Source organism: Notechis scutatus, chromosome 6, assembly GCF_049901735.1.
Source record: "Notechis scutatus isolate UNSWTSFEM ecotype Mainland chromosome 6, rNotScu1.2, whole genome shotgun sequence".
NCBI lineage: Eukaryota > Metazoa > Chordata > Lepidosauria > Squamata > Elapidae > Notechis > Notechis scutatus.
This window is the reverse complement of record NC_142014.1, coordinates 62917153-62926976: the sequence shown is the minus strand read 5'-3', so window position 1 is coordinate 62926976 and position 9824 is coordinate 62917153. Positions and strand designations below refer to the sequence as shown.

General features: G+C 38.7%; 1 long non-coding RNA gene across 1 annotated transcript in view; it reads left to right on the top strand.

The window, feature by feature from the left end:
• The first annotated feature begins 3978 nt into the window (after positions 1 to 3978).
• The window catches only part of LOC148130239 (uncharacterized), a 35788-nt gene continuing 29942 nt past the window's right edge, over positions 3979 to 9824 (top strand). Inside the window, exons 1-2 of the long non-coding RNA XR_015750155.1 lie at positions 3979 to 4123; positions 4931 to 5098. This is a non-coding gene — a long non-coding RNA (uncharacterized LOC148130239). The remainder of the gene's footprint in view (positions 4124 to 4930; positions 5099 to 9824) is intronic.

Below are 9824 nucleotides of genomic sequence, written 5' to 3'. Positions count from 1 at the left end.
ATTTTGCACATATTGTAATTCTATTTAAAATTATTCCTGGTTGCCTGGTTAGCAGAGGGTATGATTCATAAATATACTTACTAAAGAATGTTGAAAAATCTATTTAAAGCTGGAGAAACTCATGGCTGGAATTCTGGAAAACTATTTCATTAAGTGCAGAATAGGTTTGGGCAGTTCAGCTTTGAAAAATTGGCTTTTCAGGGTCATTCTTCCTTTGTTTGTTATTCCTGGCTGGTTTGTTGGTTTTACTAGAAGCTTACCTGAAATCTGTGAAAATGCACATTTATGCACAGAACTGAAAAATGCTGATTCCCAAGAAAGTGCTTTTAATTGAACTCTAGGGCTCTTTGATTCCCAAAAGATGTATTGGAGCAAGCAAGAACATGGATGCAACATCTGTCTATAACTTTTTAAAGCATCTGCATCTTTTTCTGCGGCCCCATAGATTCCTTTTGCACATATAGTAATCCCAGGAAAAGATGCGAAATATTCAGAAATAGGTGCCATGTTTGCTTTTTTGCATTCCAAAATCTGAAACATTGCACATCTTTATTTCTTATCACAAAGTTGTCTTGGTCTTCATAGCATAATTCATTATTTTAATCATAATGGTAAATACTGGTTGCTTTTCTGTTTGTCCTTGGGCAATCTCTGATTCTCCAGAAATGGTTGCACCAAGAATGCTGGGATATCAGCCATACCTTGGAGGACTTTCAGGAGCCATATATATGCTGCAGAGTGTAAACAGTACCAAGCCAAGAATCTCAATGGTCCATGCCATCATGTGATTTTTCGATTTGAACTGCGTTGTAGTATATTATAGTAGTATTGTAGAAGTATACAACTACATTGTAGTAGTATAATTAAAAGAAAACATGGTTTACTATGGTGTGATTATAGCTGTATAACAAAGTAAATGAATCATTGTTTACTTAATTTCTTCTAGTTCACAAAATATTCTTATGCATGTCAGATGAAGAGTTAGCAGTTACATTTATACAACATTCTCAGCTTGGTTAGTTTAGTTAACTTCTGAACACAAGAAATTAGTTAATTTATTAATCAAGTAAAACATAAAGATGCCATTGGATCATAAACCAACCCATACTAACTGAATTTGCCGAACAGTTTGAGTCACCTCAACTGTCATGAAGCACCTATCCATTATGTTCCTTCAAAGATATCAGATGAATGTTGATATAGTCTTGTCCATTTCAATCTTGATTGTGCAAAATGGATTTTTTTTTCTTAATAAGTACATGAATATAAGCCATCCTCTACTCTGTTTGGGCAGGAGTTGGACTAGATGACCTACAAGGTCCCTTCCAACTCTGTTAATATTTAATCTCTAAAATATGGATAGGACTGTGAGTTTGGGCTTTCCCTCCTTCTTTGAGAAGTTTTAAACTCAGATATGTTTATTTTAAGGCTTTTACTACAGTTTTCATGTGTTTGTCTCTGCAAAATAGTAGGAAATGGTGTTGTTAATTTTCAGCAATTAAGCACTGCTAAGCCTTCAAAAGAAAAACTTTCAACAATGTTAACTCCATAAAATAAATTTTTGGAAACTAGTTGTATTTCAAACATACAATTTAAAAAAAAAACTATCCACAAATGTTTTATGTTTATATATCTAGCTCATGCTCTGATGAAGCACTAATACATTCCCTCAAGTCAAGTAATGCTCCTTTCCTTGTAATGACTATTAATTAAAAAGGAATGGTTTACACCCAAGGAGAATGAACTGTTATTCACCAGAATGGATCTCCTTGCTCCTGTCTGTTTGTCAGGATGCCAAAGCTTTGTGAATAGTTCAGTATAATAAATTGTTTGAAATAAAACAAAACCCTTGGCAATGGACTGGAGGGGGGGGATAGCATTTGGCTTGCTATGGCTAAAAAGTCAACTATTTGTTCATGCAGCTTTGCTAGATCAGATTGAATCAGATCAGATCATGTTAGTTCTCGGTCCATGTCAAGGGTGGACAACATGCCAACATCTTGGCAAGTTCTCAAAGCTGAAATAGAAGATGAGATCTTTCATTATCAGGTTGGAAGGGCATCCCATAACAAAATGGCCTTCAAGTTTTCATTTCTCTACAATTACTGAGAGTGAATGAACTCTCTTCCTTTTTGCATTTGGTCATTTGAGTCAAATATTCCAGCAGACAAATCACTCTTCATTTAGATTTTTATTGCCTTTTCACCTGGAAAAGGGAAGGGGGTTTTCACAGAAGCTCAGAGCAAAATCACTTTAGAAAGTAATTATGTTTTTCCTAACTTGAAAATGGGTCAAGATGTCCCAAGTTGTTTACTGGTGAAAAATAGTCGGTGGTCATTGAGAAAGGGTTTATGGAAAAGGAAGGAAGGAAGCCTGGATAGCATTATATTCACTACATTCAATTTATAGGTGATGGGCAATTAGTAGAATGATTTGGTAGTGTGCTATTTGAATCCAGCCATTATTGATTGTAAGTCACCTAGTGTCTCCAGGCAAGATGGGCAGTATGTAAGTTGAATAAATAAATAAATCATGGATTATAAACTTATACTAATGATGCAGTGTACGATATGAAATTGGCTAATGGTGGTTTATTCACCTTTTTTTTTCAATTGTGCCCAATTCTTGGAAACTGCCTAGACAATTCCTTGGCAAGATTTTTCTAATTTGCCACTGTCTCTTTTCTAGGCTTAGAGAAAGTCATCCAAGCCAGGATCATCCAACTGTTTTTGTGCCTAAAGTGGGACTAGAACTTATGGTCTCTTGGTTTCTAATCTAATGCCTTAACCACTACCCCACACTGCCTTCACGGATACAGCCACAGATATATTCACAGATACATTGTTAGATAAAGAAGGTCTTTGCATCCTGTTCAGAGACATCTGAAAATTTTCAACTAGTTTTAGGCAACTTTTGTTTAGACCTTAAGAGAGATGCAGTTCATTATTAATTATTAATTTTTAAGTATGTTTCATAAAACCCAAACGGAGTCTAAATGCAAAGCTGCTCTGAAAGAAGATGCAACAGTCAGTACTTCAGGTCTTCAGTATGGAATTTTCCAGTGTTGGGTATCAGCTGTACGCGAGCCACAGAATCAGAATTGTAGAGTTGGAAGCCATTAGAAGGAACTTCTCATCCAATCCTCCGCAGTTAAACAGATTAAACATGCAATTAAACATGCATGTTTAGCCTTTTCTAAAAAAACAACAACCTGGAGAGACAGAGAGCCCACAACCACCTGAGGTAGACTATATAGATCTTACCATCCCAATTATTTTCCTGCAGTTTAAATGATCTCTTGTTAGTTGCTTGTGGTCTAGTTACCTGTGGGGTTTCTGGTCCTGTTTAGATATCCAGATGGAATATTTGGGGCACTGAAGACTCCACTCCTTAGACAATATCTTCACTCAGAAGTCTTCTGTTATTTACAGTGTTTGTTGGATCAGAATGATAGCTCTGTTGGGAGACATTGACAAAGCTGGTTGTAATTATTGGCAATGGTGTGTTTTGCAATGTGTGTGTGTGTTTTATTTTTTTAAATGAGAGTTCTGAAAATTGTGCACTACAGCCCTTTTGCTGCTTTCATTCCACACGGAATATAACTTCCTGGGGATTGTCATCCAGCAATATAAATGGCACAGCCAGACTTGCAGGTGGCGTTTTGTTTCCAAAAGCAAATTCTGCCCACATTGCATTCAAGTGGTCCCAGGTCAACGGGTCCAGCATTGCAGTCCTGCCTGTTTTGCCTCTCTCTCTCTTTCCCCGCACCCAAAACACAACAACAACCCTGAGATTTGCGGCTCTTAGAGAGCATCTTTTTTCTTTTAATGGGGATGGCTTCCAATCAGCAGCTCCGGACATTGCCATTGGAGCAGAAGCGGCTAATCCAGTCCGAGGGAAAGAAAATGGCAAAGCTCGCCCGCGCTCCCCTGTGCGCCTTCTCCACCCCTTTTCTGCAAGCCCCTGCAAACGCCGCGGCGGGCGCGCGGGGGAAACGGTGGCGGAGCAGAGCCAGCCAGTAGAGTTACCGCCGCCGCCACGCTGCCCTGCAAATCAAACTCCCATGCAAAGAAGGAGATCCTCTCGACCCACTCACCTCCTGGGCGCTCGTTCTCCCACGAAGGTGGTTGGAAACGTGGCTTCTTTTGGTGGGGAACTTTGGTTAGAGGGGCGCGCAGGGTTTATTTCGCTCTTGGTTCAAAGATGCTTATTGCTACCTGAGATGCCTCTTGATGTTTTGGCTGGTTTGCTTGGATGTTTTAATCTAAGACTTCCCTGGCCAGATCTGTTTGGAATGGGGAGGTTGGGCTCTTCTGGCTCTTAATTCGGAGCAAGAACGGTACGGAAGGGGGGAAATGCCAGTCTGTGCGCGCGAGCGAGACAGACAGAGGGGGAGAGAGAGACAGAAATGCCAGGGGAGAAAAGCACCCAGCAAGGGCACCAGGGTCTTCTTGGCCCCGGGTTTTGTCCCGGGTTTAGGTGCCCTTTAAGCGAACCAATCGGTCGGGCTCTGTCCGCGGGCGAGGCGAGGCGAGGCGAAAGGGTTCGAAGCGAATCGGCGAGGACGCCGCCAGTTCCGCGGGCGAAACGGGTTCTTGCTTAAGGCTCCAGCGAGAGGATTAATCCCGGGTAAAAGAGGGATGCAAATTTCCTAGAAAAGTGTTGGTTGGTGAGGATTGGGGTTTTGTTTTTGTTTTATTTATTTTTTCTCCTCCCTTTTTCCTTTTCTACTCAAGGGAATCAGGCTGAGCATCAGGTTTTAGCGATGGATAAATTTCTTCAGAAATTTACTCTTACATTTACTCTGAGTCAAGGCACCCAAGATAGTAGCTTGGGGTTTTCTCTTCCCATCTTCATCTTGAACTAATGTGCCTTTTTTATCCCATTCCTCCTTCCTTTTCTTCCCCCTCCCTCCTCTTCTTTTGGAAAGATATGGAAGATCAAGATACGGAGCTTACAGCTGGATTCTGACAGTTTGCTTTTCTTACTCGACAATCTTGGTTTCCAAGTCCTCTGGACCCACAGTTTGCCAAAAAAAGAAATCAGAAAAAGTGTGCAGGAGGAAAGGAAAAGGAAACTTTTGGGAACAAGATTACAGGTAGGAAATTCTTCTTGTTCTTGATTCTCTCTTTGCCATAATCTGGTAGTTACATTTCATTGGATGGTTGGAGAGTTTTGTAAAGGTTTTTTGGGGGGTGGGTGGGGAGGAGAGAAGGTGCCTTTCTGTTTTCAAATTCATGAGGACCAGAAGATTGACTTTGCATATATCTCCTGTTTCAATTATAGGACTGAAACAGGAACATGATGTGAAAAACCTGTGGGTCTCCCTACTCCCCTTTTCCTGGCAGTTTTGAGACTTCTTGAAATTACCCTTAATGAAAATAGGCTGGGAGAAAGAGGGTTCTTGCAGCAGTTTAAAAACTTAAAGATTTATTGTAGCATGTACTTTGTGCATTAGAATTCACTTTGTCAGAATTAAAACAACAACAAAGACAGTACTCATTAAAAAAAAACAGATGACGCACACATCCAAGGAAGGAGGAATAGAAAGATTAGAGGGCCTAAAATGGTATTGTAGGAAAGGTTGGAGCACAAATTGCCAGAAGAGTGCAAAACTCAATCCTGATGATATGAAATACTAATACTAACAATAATAGTATCTAAACCCCATATACACATGCTTGGAGATAAGTGCATTTGAGTGAGATTTGCTTTCAAACAGATCCAGTTTAGGATTGCAATTTTAAAAGAACTTCATTTTGACCACAAGGTAAAGAATTTGGTCTTCTTCTGGATAGTACAATATAGTAGGAAGGACAAGCATTTAGTTCTAAAATTCCTATAGTCAAATCACCAGAGTTATAACATGCAAGATTTGTAAGATTCACAAAAAACAGCAGGAGTGAAAAAGATTCCTTCTTTCCTGAAAAAAATATCTTCAGGTAAAGGGCTCTTTGGCGGATATCACATCCTTATAGAAACTTAGAATGAAGGATTTAGAAGTAAACTTGGAGATCATTTAGGTGCCAATGCAGGAATCCACATCTCAAACAGGTTGCGATCTAGCTTTTATTTAAACAGTTCAGTGAAAGGGTATCTATCACCCCACAAAACATCTTTTTGATTGTTGAACAAAACAGAAATTATTGGTAATCCTAACCTCTGCATGATGACACTTCTTATACTAGAAGGTAAATATCATATGTCCTCCTCATCTTTTTCAGAATAAATATTCCCAATATCTCCATTTGTCCCCCATGTTTGATTCTACACCCTTTTCTTATCTTGGCTGGTCTTCTCTTGAGAAGATTGATGTGTTCCAGTTTTCAGCGTCCTTCCTAAAATGCCATGTCCAGAACTGGACACAATATTCTAGATGTGGTCTGATAAACAAGCATCCAGAACTGAACACAGTATTCTAGTCTGATAAACAAGAACCCAGAACTAGGCACAGTATTCTAGATGTGATCTGATAAACAAGAAACCAGAACTGGATGCAGTATTCTAGATGGGGTGCTGATAAACAAGAATCAAGAACTGGATGCAATATTCTAGATGTGATCTGGTAAACAAGAATCCAGAACTAGGTGCAATATTCTAGATGTGTTCTGACAAATAAGAATGGTGAAGAATGGTGACTACAACCTTGTGCTCTCTGGATTCATCAGCTCTGGATGATGGAATTTGTAGGACATCTGATGGGGCACATTCTGAAATAATTTTGGAAGTTCATATATTCACACTGGGTAAGCAGAATCTAATGTAACATTGAGGGTGTACATTTATACACATTTAAAAAAAAATTGACAGCCGTGTTTTCTAAATGATAGGGTTGCTTTATTTATGTTGTCCTGCTCATTTTATAGCCTTTCTGTTTACAATAACTTTAAAAAAATATTCCCTGTTGAATTTCCCTATGAAGAAAACATCAAACTGGAGGATTTAAAAAAAAGCAGCAGTGGAGATAAAGAGAAGATAACTTGTTCAAGGAGAGAAGGAACCCAACAATGTGTGATTGCAAAGGGCAGCGAAATCTAGGCTGCTACATAAATGTTCTTGTTCCTGCATGTATTACTTAGTGATGAGTATGGTTGGTGGATCATGGAAATGGACCTCATTGTGATGTCCAGCACTTGCACACACTTAAATCTTAAGTGTGCCATCATTACACATGGGTTGCATTTTAATTCCTATCAATCCATGTAGGAATGTTGTAACATGTAATAATTAATTGTTGGTATCCAACTAGATTTGGGGAGAAACTAACAGGTGGTGCCATCCCACATTTCTTACCTTAAAAGTATAAAATTAGTAAAGGAACAAAGGGATCTTCATAGTAGGTTGAGAAAATTATTGAATTGCATCTGTTAACTGGTTGCAAAAAAGCAGCAGCAGCAAAGGAAATTGCAATTTAGAAATGGAAAATATAGTTGATACTTAATTGTAGTAGTAAATTACTCTTGAGCTGGGCTTAATTTTGGTGAGGGAATGATCCAGATTGTTTTCTTGCTACAATATAGGAGTGGTTTACTCTTCCTTTCATCCAGGATGTTCTTTCCAACTTTCTAGCTTAGCTGAGAATTCTTGTGGACTTCCATACAAGTACAAAACAGACTGTTATTGCAGTTGTCTTCCTTCCTTCCTTCCTTCCTTCCTTCCTTCCTTCCTTCCTTCCTTCCTTCCTTTTCTTGATGAATCATTCCCATCTAAGAACATGACTGAGATTTTTAAGTCCTATGAATTCAGGAATGTGTTATTCTTCTTCCTTGACCTCACTATCCTAATTTCATCCCCCCTGAAGTTTTTAGTACTGATTGTTTACATAGAAATTGTACACCAAAGATTCCTCAATGAAATCTATAGGAAGCAAAGAGTGTGGGTTATGTTCAGTTGTGAATTACTTACAAACTTCCCAGTAGCTACTTCAGAGCAAAGGTGCCAATGATTATGACCCGCAGTCTTTCAGTCAGTGAAGAAGAGTCATTTTAGGATATATCATTGAATGCATAGCAGGAGAAAAGAGGTGTAGGATTAAGCAGCTCATTAGACCAATACAACATGTTCCAAATTTCACTTGGTTTAACTTCAGATTTCACTCAGATGATAAGGAAACTATATATATATTTCTGAATTATTGCAGGTATTGAATGTTAAGTTATTTGTTATGCTGGATAGCCAGATAAATTTTCCTTTTTCTTTATTTAAAAGAAAGAATTAAGAGAAACTTTTGAGCCCAGGGTATAATTTGATTCTTCCACTTATATAACATTGAGATTATTTAAAGATAACTGATAAAAACCTCAATTTCCAATGTTGTCTCTTTTAACAGATCATGGCGAAGTAGGGCTACTTTTGATGAAAATAGCTTTTGTCCTTTTTACCATTATCTTAAGGGAGATTTGGGAAAAGTTAAAACTAATTCAATTGAGAATTTAAAACTAGTGCACTGTTTACCAGCAAATTGGTCCAGCAGGTCTGCATAGCAATAGAATGGAGAGAAAAAAAAACCTGGAAGGTGAGCTTGTGTCTTGCTTTCAACAGTTAAGAGAGTGTGCAATCACTATATGTGCGTGTGAGAGAAGGAGAGGCAGAGACAGTGAAAGACTATATCTTCAAGCTGCACAACTGATCTGTCCTTTGTAGCAGACAGATTGGAATGAAGAGGTCACACAAAATATTCCAGCATTTATCTGATGATAATAATAGAGATGGGACAGAGGCCAAGCTGTGCTTCCATGCAGTTCAAGGTTCAAGTCCTAGCACCTAGAGCATCTAATGAGGATCAAGGGCTCTGGCAAAGGCTTCCAGCAGAAGATATACAAGTTGCTGCTAGATAGTTGACGAACTTAACTAAACTGAAGAATAATTTGATCTGGTTAAAAAACAAAATCTCTGAAACAATTTACAGATTAATAAAGGAGAGCTTGTCAGCTTCTGCAGTTAGATTCCTCAGACAATCTTATGCAGATCAAACGGTAGGTAATAGTAAAAGGCACTGACATTTGTGGCCAAATGTTTCCTCACAGCTTGGTTTGTGGTTCCTTATCTGTTCTTTCGTATTTGGTTTTTAGCCCTCATATTTGTTATTTATTCTGTTGTGTCGGGAAAGATCCTGTTCAGCTAAAAAGGCTTTGCATGGAATGGAAAATCTGAGACAAATGAACTGAGTGGGTGCAATCCAGCTTTATGTCCTCCCTTCTTCTCACTACAGCTTATGGAAGATTCTTGAAGGGTTCCCAAGGTAGTTCTCAACTTCTATGGCTGCTGTTGATGTTCTTCTGCTCTCACCATTCTTTTAAGTAGCTCTACGAAATTCTCTACTCTCCTGCCCCAAACAATTGTCAACATTTCATGTCCCAGGACATTTCTGTCAGAAAAAATATTGTATCCCGCTTCAAATCTGTAAAGACAAAACCAACCAACCAATCAGCAGCAACAGCAGCAGCAACAACAATAACAAAAACATTTAGTTTATTTCTGTGGTGGCTTTGTGGGGAAGCATCTTGTTCCAAATGCCAAAGGATCCCTCTGTTCTCTGTGTTGGAGGAAGGAGTGGCTGATTCCTTAAATAATAATAGTAATAAGAAAGAAAACACTTCAACTTAGCAAGCAAGTTTTATTTATCCATTGTTCATCATCAGGAAGGCTGATTCCCATTAAGATGCTTCTAGGATTTTGGTGGGGGTTACCTTCAAATTAAATACTGCTTGGAACTCCCACACATTTTCTTTGAGTAATGGGGTATGAGCTTGCAGTAAATCAGAGATGCACTCATTTGGAGCCTAATTAATCAGCATCCCACTATAGTGAAACAATGTTTCTTG